An 11013-nucleotide genomic window follows, 5' to 3' on the forward strand; every position below is an offset into this window, starting at 1 on the left:
CACTAATGATAATTTTTAATATTTTATCAAAAATTTCTTAAAATCAATTTTTTAAAAACATTAGTACCAGTTTAATATCGGTTGAATTTGGTTTAGGACTAATATTAAAAAAAAGAATTTGGTTCAGGACTAATTTATCAATTTAATAACGGATTAAGTGCATAACAGTCCAATATTTAGGGATATTAACCAGTATGTCACTCTTAAGAATAGTACTTATTGTATGTTATGTTTCAATCAAATTTTACCAAAATGTCATGTCACATTCTCACTACACTAACAAACGAGAATGGTCTGACACGTGGCAGCGTCTGCATGGACAGTCATTCTCTTTCAGCAGCACAACGAGAATGGCAGGTGTTGACACGTGATAAAAGTGCAGACATTCTCGTTAGGCAACCCAACGAGATTAGCCACCTGAATAACTTTTGCAGATGTGGCAGTCTGCCATATTGACCAGTCATTCTCACTACACAACTCAGCGAAGGAATTCTTTTTGGTGCTCCAGGCCCATGTGGTCCTTTGATTCAAGAGGTGACACTTGGATAAAAGTTATTTTTTATTTCTTCTCTTTTCTCTCCTCTCTCCTCGTTAGTTGTATGATTTGTATGATTTTGACTGATTTGGACCATTGAAATTCTTCTCATCAACAAGAATGGCTGCTATGACATTTTGGCATAGCGAGAATGTGATATGACATTTTGAATTTTTTGGATTAAAACATAACATATAGATAAATATTATTCATAAAAATGACGTACTGGTCAATGTTCCTAATATTTAAATCCAACCGGTTGGGGTCCTTTTACATCGGTTTTTATGACATTGATGGATATATTATGTTATAAGAAGAGACAGGTCATTCTTCATTCATATGCATTCATTCTTGTCCGCTGTAAAGTAGAGTGAAAGTCTCACCGCAAATGTGAGAGCGGCTAGAGTGATTGATTTATGTCCAACGGATTAGACTTGTATGGGTTTGTGACGTTTGAGGTGACGAGCTCGTCGCGAATTTCCTTTACGTCTTCTCCTTTTTTATATAATATAGTAAATTACATATCAGGTATACATTCCAAAGTTTGTAGTAATTGGCAATGGATCCATATCATATCATTACAGAAAATAATCCGTGGGACATCATATTTTTGATTGATGTTAAAAAAACAAAATATTATTTATTATGAAAAAAATGTGAGTGGATACATGACTTGAATATTAATAAGTTGCTATATTGATTTTCAGCTTTTGACGATAGGCGTCAATCACGTCTGTGAGCAGGAAAAAAAGATATTGCATATCTGCTTCGTTTAAATGGCTTGAATGCTGCGCCACAATACTGTTACTTTGGGCGCAGAAGTTAATATGTCTACGACTTCAAAGTGGAAAATACTCGTCAATTGGGAATGGATCCATATCATATAAGGTAGTGTTTGGTTGAGAATTTTTCAATATTATCATGGGGAAGTGGATGTGGTATTTATCGTTCTTCACGTTTGGTTCAGTTTTTTCTTCTCAGTTGCCCGTCAATGAGGTTTAGGTAGCAATCCATGAGAATGTGTAAAAGTTGGATATAAACACTGCTGATGAAGCCGGTTGTAAAGGTCGAATTGTTGTGAGAAAGCGGGTAAGTGAAAATGGAAAGAAAAGCATGTCAACTTTACCCCTCCATCTTGTTTGGTTCTTGTTGTTAAGGATGAAACATACTAACCAGAACTATCGCAAGGCTTCTAATGCTACAGTTACCATACTGATAGGATGGTTACCATAAGAACACCCAGTGAAACATTCTTGTTTGGTTCAATGTGTCTGTCACCGCTCCAATTCATGGATCCAACAAAGTTAAAGAACCTATATTGAAATTTTTGAAGATATTAAAACCCAAACATCTATAAATAGGGAAAATTTATATAAAAGGTAACAGACATTTGAAGATCCAATTAATGGAAGCAAGCTAACAAGAGCATCAGTCTGAAAAGCATATCATAGAAGCTAATAAGAGATGAGCAGAAGGTCAAAACCATGTTTTTGTAAGGATATTTTTGTAATTTCGTTAAGTTTTTCCATCAATATTTTATCTTCAACCAAACACACATTCAGAAATTTCATTCAATTATCCTGGTAAAATTTTGCCCAACCAAACAACTTTTTTAAAACTTTCCTATCTAACTCATTTTTCCTGCAGATCCCTAGTATTTACATTTCCCTAATATTATAAAATTTCTCCCCAACCAAACACTACCTAAAAGAAAAAGAACTGTGGTGAGTCTCGTGACAATATTTTTCACTCTCTATTATCTATTGTTTTGGTAAATTTGTATATTAATAAAATTAAAATGTTGTTAAAATAGAAAAATATATATTTTTAGCATCGTGTGCATAAAAAGTCTAACTTAAAGGGAGTTTGGTACGAGAGAATTGTTTTAGTTCTGGAAATTATAATTCATAGGAATGTGATGAGAAATTAAATTTATCTGGAATTGTACAAAAAAATTATTTTGTAGACATAAATATTACTGAATATTGAATAATGTTACTGAATATATATTTAATTGATAATAAAAATATTACTGATAATATATAATATATGATAATTTTTCAAAAGTAACCTCAACAAATATTGCAAGGATCTATATCTTTCGTCAATAGAGATCAACGTTGGTGCATTGGTTTCTACATAAAGTCAAGTCCAAAGCTTATATTATATCATTGGTTACCAAGTTTGGAAATAGCCAGAGGCAACAGATCAGTGACGAGCAGCAAATGGAGGTAATGCAACCCCTCCTCTTTTAGAGAAAAAATGAACAAAATAAAAAAATAACTTGATGACATTTTTTTCTTTACAAGACTCACTGAAATGTCAAAACCAACGACCTAACCCCTCACAAGAACAACAAAATCAACAAATAAGAAAACACTCACCGTGGACCAGCAACTTGATTAACCAAGCCTCTCATCTATTCTTCTTTGGGAACATTGCGTCAGCTTCGGGGTTCCTTTCACAAGCAAATGGATTTTCAATCAATAGATGAAAGGTAGGGCACGAAGGATAGAGGGTTATTTTTGTCCAATAATTCAGTCAATATTTTTTCACTTAGCAGGAATCATGAAATACCACATATTCAAAGAAATTCGAATTGGGAACATCATGTGTTAAAATGATTATTGGGAACCCACATTTTTCAGGATCAATTTAAAACACCCTTCTATCAAACATGGGATTTTCAGATTCCCATGGTCACTTTCCAGTAACAAAAAATCATTTCCTCGTACCAAACACAAAAGACGTTTGGTATATAGATTATGTTTGCTTACCTTGGAAAGTAACATTGGTCAAAGGAAAATGTCATGTTTGGTAACAAAAAAATAGCTTGTTCCGGGGTACCAGGTTATCCCAGTTTTTTTACTTTTATGTGTTAATGCATGTACAACAAGCAATAGATGATGCCCATTGATAACATGGGATATATTATTAGCCAGGGATGTGAAAAGAGTGTTAGTGTGAAGTGGACCAAAATAACCTTGTTTGTTGTACTAACTTTGAATGAAAAAGTAAAAGTGGGGTTATTTTTGTAAAATAACTTCACATTCTTGCTACTATTTCACAATCAACCAAACATCAGCTCAGTAAACTAACTCAAATATCCCCGGGACAAATTTTGATTAACCAAACACATTTTTATAACTTATCCGAAAAAAAATATTGCCAACTACATTATAGTAAAATTGTTTCCCTGGTTAAATTTTTTTTTCTCTTGTACCAAATGTCCCCTAAAAGTCTGGAAGAGTTTGTTTGGGTTGAAACGAGAAGAATAAACAATGCCTTCAGAGGAGCTAAATTATAAAATTTTCAAAAAAATTGTTAAGAAAAAAAAAAGATTTCTCAAAGCCGAAATTTTTAATATACTACCATCTTACCTACATCCGTCCAATAAAAACACAACACTTGTATTAATACGTTTTCTGAAGAGAAAAAATTATACCTATACATTTTTCGGAATATATAATTTATAATTTAATTTTGAACAAAATTATACTTAATATGATAGTAATACAAAAAATGTTCTAATAGTAAATATTTTACTCTAGCGGTAGCTGTATTGCCAAATTTTGATGATATCTTAGACTTTTATCTCAAGCTTCCTCTACAATTATAAAGGAAATTATTCATATACGAAGACAAAAATAAATATTTAAAAATGTCAAACTGAGTATTAAAATATATTTATGTTTGAAATTGGAAGAAATGAAGGAATATGAGAAATTGAATTAACTAACAGTATAAAACTCATAAAATACGATTTATTTTTAAATTTTAAATTTTTATCATTTAAATTTTAAAGGGATTGCCATGCCATAAAATAAAATGACAAGTCAGGGTGCACCAACCCATTTTATCATATTTAAAAAAAAAGACATTTTCTTAAAGAAATAAGCCCCATGTTCCTCAGCCACTTATCACTCCACATTTACATTTCACAAGCTAAGATATAAAAACTTTTGAGTAGGTTGATTTCATTTAATTTTAGTTTTTAAGTTTTTAATTGAAGAATACATTTAAATTTTTTTATAATGATTAAGCACGTGTATAAAAAAAATTAATTTGATACTTTTTAAAATATAAAAATAATATATTATGAACTTAACTCAAAAAAAGCTTTTTAAATTTTAACTGAAACAAATTTTTTTATTTACTTGAAACAAAGCTTGAAGTTGAATTTTCTTAAAGTACCTTTTCTAATTCAAAATTATAGTTTATGAAAAAAAAAATTAATTTTTAAACCGAAACAAGCATACTCTATAAATCACCAAAGAAAAATCTTTCACAAATGAGTCGGTGGAATATCTATGTAATGCAGAAATAATAACTCGTTGGATAAAAAAAAAGGAACGAACACAAGAATTGTTAAAAAATATTATTTTTTCCCTGAATTTTATTAATAAGAAATAACCAAATAATAATAGAGTTATTCAAGTTTTACATAGGCAAAATAAAATAAAAATAAAATCAAAAAGAATCATATGCAATCAAAAGATATAACGCACAGTTAATGCACACTCAAACTTAATAAAAAAATTAACTAACAATTATTATAAAGCCTTAAATTATGAAAAGCTCAAAACTGTTAATGCCCAATCTTGTTCAGAAGCTTATTTTGAGTTGTTTATCCATATTTGAGCTCAATCCAAGTCGGTAAGCACGGATACATCACTGTTACTTATTTTCTCTGTTTTTTTTTTTGGTAAAAATTATTTTCTTATTTTTAATTTGCCGACTAAAAAAATAATATGAATGTCATATGTGTGTATGTGCATGTATGTATATATGTAAATTGAATTAAAATTTGAAAATTAATTTTACTTTATCTTCTTGTTTATAATAGCTCGCTTAATGAAAAAAAGATAAAAACATTTAATTTTAATGAAAAAGAAGAGCACGAGAATGGTTGTAGACTGCTGAATGTTTTTATATTTCTAAAAAAATAATACAGTAATTTATTAATTTTAGGATGGGAAAATATTAAATGCAAAGTGTTTTTTATAATTTTATTTCACCCCATAATTATTACCGGATTTAGCTGAATTTTTTTTCCCTTTAGTAGTTGTTTTTGTAAAAATCAATTGTGAAGAAATTTGTTCTCAAACTTGAAACAAATATTTGATAAAAAAAATAAAAAAGAAAAGAAAATGGAGTTCCCACCCACTAAACCTTGCCGCCAAAAGAAACTCCTTGTTCCCGCCAAAAAGTGCCCGCCACATATATATTTATTTTTTCACAATTGAGTGCGCAGCAGTAGTAGCCATGGATATTCCAAGCTCTGGTGAACGGAATTCATCCCTGTATGGTGTACTCACCCGCAGGAGATCACACCTCTTACTTCATCATAATCGCTCTGGTCCGAGACTGAAGAAACCCTCACCGGAATACATGGTTCCCGTTAAGGATCTTTGCAAGAAAAGGAAAACTGGCGATGATGAGCTATCTCGCCCTGTGGCGAAGGATCTTCGTTCGAGGCGAGTTTATTCCACGCGATCCGGCGCTGGCGCTGGTCTTTCCGCCGATTCGATTGAAGACGCCTTTCCCAAGGGGAGTGATGTGGGCGTGGATCGGAAAATCGCCGATTTAGGGTTTGGATCGTGTGGCGATATCGAGAAGGAAAAATTGGAGAAGGGTTTTTCCTCTGTGGATCAGAATGTGAACTCAGTTTTAAAGTTGGTCTTGGACGAGTATAGACCTGATAAAGACAGTGATATATATGTCGACGATGTGATGGTGGATACGAGGATCGAAGCAACTGAGAGTTCCGATGTGGGGATTTCATGCAAGGCTTGGAGTTTTGATCTGGGAAAAGCTGAGTCGTCAGATGAGAGCAGAAAATTGGAAGATCATAAGCATTGTGATGGAGAAGATGGTGGAAATTATTCGGAGAAAATTGATGATTTGGATAAAGAACGCATACTAACGACACCACCCGATGCTGAGATATGCGGTGATTCAATGGTTAACGGAGATGAGGGGAAACGAGAAGAGGAGATGAGGGGAAAATATGCGCCTTTTACTGGAAATGCCGAGGAAAATGCAGGCGAGGGTTTTCTCCAGAAAGATAGTCAGAGTAATGATTCTGTTGTTAAGAACAAATCTGTAAGGGCCTGTTATGCTTTCAAGTTTTATTTTCCTTATTATTTATGGGTTAGGCATTTTATCCGTAATTATTAGCTCTAAATTTTAATTATGGGGTTTAATCTAATTAGTTTACTCTAGTCTATGATATTTTGTTCTGTTTTCTTCTGTTAATAATTTTTGTTGCTTTGACAATATGATTTTACAATCTTTGCTGCTGTTCAATTGATTGAGATCTCTTTATGCAGATGCTCAGACCGCGTTTCCAAGGGAAGTTGTTCAAAGCCCCAGGTTCAGTCAGTTACAGAAGGTTGTTTTCATATCTAATGGATATTGAAGGGGATGATTCAGGTAAATATTTTTTGCAGCAAACCCTCTATTATTTATGAGTTGCATTAGATGATGATTTAGTTAGATATTTGTGATGAAGGAGCTAACAGGCCTAATAATTTTATAGGCACGCCAAAATTGGTTGATTGTCAGAAAGATGTGAAGGGTATTGACGGACAAGAATCTCAACTTCCTCTGTCATCTCAAAATCAAGAAGCTTCTACACGTGAACTCAAGACCGACAGTTGTACCATGCGTGATACTGATGGGTCAAAATTGACATCTTCTCACTACTCACTTGAATCACTGATGGAAATAGATGCAAAAGAAGTGACCAGTGAGAGTTTATCCTTGCCATCTGTAGATGATAAATGCTTGAGTGAATCAAAAGCTGATCCAACAGCAGATTTTCATTGTGTTAAAGATATTGGAAATGCCTATCCCATTGATGACTTGAAGCAATATTCTACCCACAAAAATAATCTGGATGACGCTGAGGCTATTAATCACTGTGGTTGTACTTCAGAGCAGTTTGCTGTTTTGAATGAAAAATGTGTACGGGCAACCCCTCCTGATGCTGAGATGTATGACAATTCAAAGGTCAATGTTGACCAATTAGAGAGCATGCCTCAGGGTATGGATTGGACCAGAAGCACTCAGGAAAATTCTGGTGAAGGGTTTTGTCTGAAAGCCGATCAGAGAAAAGATTCTGTTCTTAAGAGTAAATCTGTAAGAATCTTTCATGCTTGCAAATCTTGGTTTTCTACCAATTATGGGTTAGACACTTTGTTACTGATATTTACGAAATGATAATTATGTACCTAATCCAATTATATCGAAACCTTAACTGATGAAAGATTTTATAGGGAGATGATACATTGAGGTGTTAAAACTTTTGATGTAGTCGCTAGTGAGCATTTTAGCATCTTCCATGTCTGGTGATATTGAGTATGATTTTACATTTAGCGTCAAATTAGATATGATCTGGGATGTCCATGCAGGTGCCAGAACCACATTTGCGCAGGAAACTTTTCAAAACTCCAGGTTCAGTCAGCTATAGAAGGTTGCTTCCATTTATAATGGATCTTACCAAAGATGACTCTGGTAACTATTTTGCGTTCTCAACCACTTTCATTATGTCAATTGCATTATATGTTTCGTATAGATCGATAATGAAAAACCTAACTGATTTTATAGGTACATCAAAATCTGGTCATCAGACTCATCATCAAAGAGATGAGGCGGATATGTATACAAAGAGATTCCAACTTTCTTTGTCATCTCAAAGTCAAGAAGCTTCTTTTGATGAACATAAGACAGACAGTGCCCCTCTGCATGGCACAGTTGAATCTAATGCTTTGGTAGATAATATATTAGTTAATCCTGTTAATGAGTTATCTCATTGTGATCAGCCAAAATCGACATCTTCCCAAGACTTGCCTGAATTACCAATGCAATTGGATGCAGAAAAAGTGGTTCATGAGTGTTCATCTGCACCCTCTGTCCATGAACATATTGAGAAAGTTGTAATTGGTTCTAAAGATGAATGCTTGAGTGAATCAAAGTCTGATCTGTGTCCAGTAACAGAGAATTTTCACTGTGCCAAAAATGCTGCAAATGTTGCACGCAATGATGGCTTTCAGCAGAATGAAACAAGCAGTCAGTCAATCAGCAGAAATGATGAAGTTGCAGTTTTAAATCATGTCAGTGTTTCAAACGAAGAACCTAGACCACCACCAGAGAGGATTATCTTGGAAAAATCAGACATGGCAGGACACAGTGATGACAAAGCAGTAAGTGTTCTGAAAGGCAAAGTTCACAGTTCAAGTATGGCATCAAAAGGAAGCAATAAGAAAAATGCTAGTTGTGCTGGTAAAGTCGAAAATGGTTCTGAATCGAAGACCACACCGGTGAGGACCATGAAATTTTTGACTGCATAAATTTATTTCCTTAAGACTTACATTTCTCTCATTGATTTAACTAATCCTAATCTTTTTCCCCGTGTGAATATATATTTTTGAAATATTTTGATTATGTCATTTTAATACAGGTTCTAAATCATTGTCCACGTATTAAATTGTTGAAACATGCTGGGTCTTTCAACTACAAAAGATTGCTTCCGTTTCTCTTGAATACTAGGAAAGATAATTCTTGTAAGTATTGGTTCATATTCTTTTGGAGGATACTCACTTAGCTTTATAATTTTTTATTTCCAAATTTTTTTCTTGGCCACGGCACAAGCAGTTTAGAGCTAATATTTTCATGCTTTTAGGTGCTTCAGTAAATGATCGTTACCCAAAACTTCAGAAGTGTTTGGATCAAACACCTCTTCCAATTTCAGCTTCAAACGAGCAAGTAACTCCCTTAAGTGTTTCAAATGGCTGTGTTCCTATGGGACATTGTACTGGCTATTCTGGTACTCAGCAACCTATAGTGTTGGCTTACGATTCAAATAATGATAGTTCAAGCCCAAGATCTCGAATTCCTGAGTTTCAGTCATCACTTGATTCATGCAAAGTGATTCGGCTGCAAGATGAACAGGTTGTATTAAATGAACTCCGGAAACTAGAGAGCTCTACTAATCTACCAATTTCTGTTCAAAGAGTAGATTTACCAATCACACCCCTAGCTACTATAAGTAATGAAGTTTTCTCCAGAATAGAAAAGGCTAAATCTGCCTTCTCCGAGTCATCAGTTTTCTCTGAAGTAAAAGGAAATTGTTCTTCCCCTATATCTTCTAATGAGGAAAAGTCACCTGAAACACATGGATTTTGTCAGAGCTTGTCTCAACTGAAAGTCTTAGATCAACTTAGAGTCCCTGCCGTCGGTTTCAGACAAGGAATTTTAAAAAAAAATCCAAGAGGATGCAGAGGGCTTTGCAATTGTTTAAACTGTACTTCTTTCCGCCTTCATGCAGAAAGAGCATTTGAATTTTCTAGAAATCAGTTTCTAGACGCCGAAGAGGTTGCCCAAGAGCTTATAAATGAACTATCTCATCTGAGAAATATGTTGGAAAGATCCACTGATAGTGTCAATGACAATCCTGCAATTGATGGAAGCAAGGTGAGTGCCACAGGATCTGTAGCTCGTTTCTAATTTATGTGTTGGGTAGAGATTGAAAAGACTAGTTGATTAACATTACCCATTTTGTGTTTTTGTTTTTCCCCCTCTGATCACTGGATTATTATCATTTCATTTTTCTAAACGATGCCCATAAATAGCTACTTTTTATCCCCTAGCAATGCTTGTTATATGTGAAGCTTTTGATGCCTTTCAACTTCAATAATTATTTCATCTAGCCAGTTTATAATGTTTGCTTTCAGCCTTAGGAAAGGAAATTATCAGTGCATTTTGCCCCTTGTTCTAGTATGGGTCACTTACACTTGTATATTGACAAATTCACCATAACTTTGCTTCTTCTTTTTATTTAATGCATCTGAGCTTATGAAAATATAGCTTCATTCTCCACTCTTAATTAATAGCTTTTTCTGTTGTTGGTTCATTAATTTTTCTACACTTAATTTGGCTCATCACCAACGAACTTCAGCCCATTTTTGTATCTGTATATGCAAAATATGATCATTTAGCGTAAAAATAATAGAAAAATGGTTATCATACTAAGCTTTTTCTTGTCCCTATATATTTTAGGTTAAAGAAGCCTGCAGGAAAGCATTTGCAGCAGAACAACGTGCAAAGGACCGTCTTAGCGAGATGAATGATGATCTGAACATCCACTGCAGAACATTGGTATGTGAAGTTATACCCAAAATTGGTTCTTCCAATTGAACAATTGGCTTATTTCAGCTTGTTTGTACAGAGCTTGCAGCGACCAAGGGTTAGATTTGCAGATCATGTTGAAGAAAAAGTCTTTCAACCAGACAGATAAATGGCTAATTGCATCTTACACCAGCTATGCATGGAAATTTGTTTATAGGAGTGAAACAAATATCACAGGTTAGTCTTGGAAAATCAAATATCAGGGAAGTATTCTTGTGCTTTGAGGAGTAAGAGAAAAGTGAGAGTGAGATGATGAGAAAGGAACCTCATAAATTTAATTTGTCTTT

The sequence above is a fragment of the Gastrolobium bilobum genome, unplaced genomic scaffold (genome assembly GCF_033153095.1).
Source record: "Gastrolobium bilobum isolate Gb01-03AN ecotype WA unplaced genomic scaffold, APGP_CSIRO_Gbil_v1 utg121, whole genome shotgun sequence".
Lineage (NCBI taxonomy): Eukaryota > Viridiplantae > Streptophyta > Magnoliopsida > Fabales > Fabaceae > Gastrolobium > Gastrolobium bilobum.